This window comes from Arachis ipaensis, chromosome B10 (assembly GCF_000816755.2).
Source record: "Arachis ipaensis cultivar K30076 chromosome B10, Araip1.1, whole genome shotgun sequence".
NCBI classification, from domain to species: domain Eukaryota; kingdom Viridiplantae; phylum Streptophyta; class Magnoliopsida; order Fabales; family Fabaceae; genus Arachis; species Arachis ipaensis.
Genome location: NC_029794.2, coordinates 115736675 through 115740298, shown reverse-complemented (window position 1 = coordinate 115740298; position 3624 = coordinate 115736675).

The following is a 3624-nucleotide window of genomic DNA, read 5'->3' as shown; positions in this document are numbered from 1 at the left end:
AAATGCAATAAATAATTAAGATTTTAAAAATACTCATAATATCTGTAAATGTATAAAAAAAATATTGAAAATCTACCACTTAAAAATTTTAAAAGTGTCTTTCATATTTATTAGCAAAACCATGCTCCTTTTAACTCAACTCAAAATGGATAGTAGATTTGGTTTACTTTGATGAGCTTGACATCAATAAATTAAGGAAAAGTCTAGGGACCAGCAATTTTATTGAATTTTAGCCAGCATGTAACCAGCAGAGAAAGGTGAGTCATTGGATGAAATTTTACACCAATCTCACACCATTAAATCATCATTGATGGCTATTTGACGGCTACTAATCACAAAAGTTGCTGACCCCCTAGCATTGCTCATAAATTAAAGCTAAGGTGCTTTTATCCCTTGTGTTTTGAATTTTGTTTGGTTTAATACTAGTATTTAATCGAAAAGTCTTGAAAAACAAAAATTTTTAGCCAAAAAACTATCAAAATTTACTATTTTAATTTTGACTTTATTTAATATACCATGTAATACATAAATATGAAATAAAATAAATTTAGGCTGGTTTGGCTGATTTTTTTCTCTTTAATACTATTGATATTTAATTTTTAGCTCAAAAAAATGTTGCTTTTAGGCAAAAGAAGATCAAACTTTATTGATAGATGAAAAAAAATATTACAAATAGATCCAATATCAAGAATATTCAAGAAGAATGAATATGATGAAGAACCAAACAATGAAGGTTCGCTAGAGAAGTAGAAAATCAAGAACAAAGAGAAAAGAGAGAGTGATATTGACTGAATATATAGTTTGTATATGCTATTAAGTGTGTTACATAGAGAGAACGATATATTGCTATTTTATAGCTGAAGTTTGGTGACAGAAAGCTATTAGATAGTAACTGAATTTGAATGAGTCAATTCTTGTTTCTTGGATGTTGAGTTGTTATTATCCTTTACATCCCCCCTTAAACTGAGAGAAGGCTTTAAAGCTACTCTCAGTTTGTCACGAAACTTGGAAAGTAGAGTGATTGGGAGAGGTTTAGTGAAGATATCAGCTACTTGGTCTATGGCTGGAATATTGGTGACAAATAGCAGTCACTTGGTCTCTTACAAAATGAAGATCTAGCTCAAAGTGCTTGAATTTACTACGCAAGATAGGATTGGCTGCAAGCAAGCAAGCACTTTGATTATCACAATAAATGGTAGGAGAAACTGGTATTGGTATGAATAACTCTTTGAACAGGTTTTAAAGTGAAGCAAGTTCAGATTGTGCTGCAGCTAATGCTCGAAATTCTACCTCGGTTCTAGATCGACTGACTGCGTGCTGTTTGTTGCTTTTGCATTCTATCAAATTATTGTCTAAATAAACACAATAGCTAGTGATTGAATTTCGATCATGACAATCTGCTCCCCAATCTGCATCAGCAAAGCAGAGAAGTCTAAAGTTAGTACAACTGTTAAACATTAAGCCTTGATCAACGGTACCTTTTATGTATTTGAGAATTCATTTGATAGCTCTCCAATGATTGATGGCTGGGTTATGCATATACTGGCTTACCTTACTCACTGAATATGTGAGATCTGGTCTTGTAAGAGTCAAGTATTGTAATGCTCTAACTTTGAACTTATACAACTTGGGATAATCAAATAGGTCTGAATCATGTAAACTCAATTTTGAAGAGGATACTATTGGGTTGGTACTGTATTAGCCATTAACATGTTAATACGAGTTAAAAGATCAATAATATACTTTTTTTTGTGTTAAAATAAGTTGCTGGTTATTAATAAATATAGCTTCTAAGTCAAGAAAATAACTAAATTGACCAAGATCATTGAGAGAGAAAATAGAGTTTAGTTTGTCAATGAAAAACTGTAACTTTTGAGGATTATTCCCTGTTAATAAAATGTCATCAACATAAACACATAGTAGAGTAATAGAGTTTGATGTATGTCTTACAAATAATGAGGGATCTGTTTTAGTATTGTGAAAATCAAACTGTTGCAAGGTGGCTGATAAGGTTAAAAACCAAGATCTTGGTGCTTGTTTGAGGCCATATATGGCTTTCTTAAGGCTACAAACTAGTTGAGTGTTAAGAAACCTTGAGGCTGTTCTATCAGGACTGTTTCATGCAATTCTCCATTGAGAAATGCATTATTAAAGTCAAATTGGCACATTTGCCAACCCTTGGATAGTGCTAAAGAAATCACAACTCTAATAGTTTGTCACTTAATCATAAGAGAAAAGGTTTGATCAAAATCTATCCCTTCTGATTGAAAAAAGCCTTTTGCCACTAACCTGGCTTTATATCTAATTGGATGGCCTTGTGGATTCTTCTTTATAGCAAACACCCATTTACTGCCGATGATAATAGCATTTGAGGGTGGCAATACTAATTCCCAAATTTTGTACCTGGTTAAAGCTGTATATTTAGATTCTATTGCTATTCTCCAATTTTGATGTTGAAGAGCTTACTATACAGTATTAAGTGGATGATGAAGAAAAGAGGGATCCTCTTTAGAGTCTAACAAGTGAGTGAGATTAGCAGATGTGTTAGAGTGTGCAGATTTTGATCTTGTAGTCATTGGATGAAAATTAAATTTCGGTGGTGGGTTTGAGGAGGTGGTGGTGAGGGAAAAGGGAGTTGAATTTCAATGTTAGAGATAGGGATCTGTCCAGAATGTAAATTGTGAGATTGTTGTGAGGCTGATGGTGTATTTGTAACTGGTGTAATGGGAGGAATGAGAAGAGTAGGTGCTGGTATAGAAGATGTAGGAGGTGAAGATGAGATATGTGATTCTGATTGAAAGCTTGGAACAACAACAAATTGGTGATTAGAGTAAGTATCTCTAAAAGATTCAGAAGTAGAATTAGTAATAGTTTTAGTAAAATCAGTTGAATATGGAAACTTACCTTTATCAAAAACAACATTACGAGATAAATAGAACTTACCATCAGGGGAAAGACATTTGTAGCCTTTATGTTGAGGATTATATCCCAAAAATAAACATAGATGTGATCTATAATCAAACTTGTGTTTATTATAAGGTCATAAAAGAGGATAGCATGTACACCCAAATATCTTCAAAAAATTATAATCTGGTTGTTGATGATACATCTTCTCAAAAGGAAATTGATTTTGTAAAATAGGGGTGGGCAATTTGTTAATCAAGTAAGCCGCAGCAAAAAATGCATCATTCCAGAATTGTAACGGCAAGGCAGCAGTGGCTAAGAGAACAAGACCTACTTCAGTGAGGTGTCTATCCTTTCTTTCAACAGTGCCTTGTTGTTGATGAGTATAGGGACAAGACATTCTGTGAATTATACTATGTTGGGCTAAAAAAGTCTTAAAATCATTAGATAAAAATTCAAGACCATGATCAGTTTGTAGTGCTTTGTGGAGAAGGATTGGTTTCTGGAATTCGAGATGGTGATGAGTCTGAATCAGGGACAACAGTTTCAGCGACTCGAGAAGGAGAGTCCGAATCCAGGGCCACCTAAAAACCAGTAGAGTTTTCAGCCTGGTTTGTTGAAGAAGCATGTCCAATATTTAAAGTTTGCGTTAGAGAATGATGGGTATGTTCCTCTATTAAATCAACTACTTATGTCCCAATGAAAATTGGAAAAGCTACT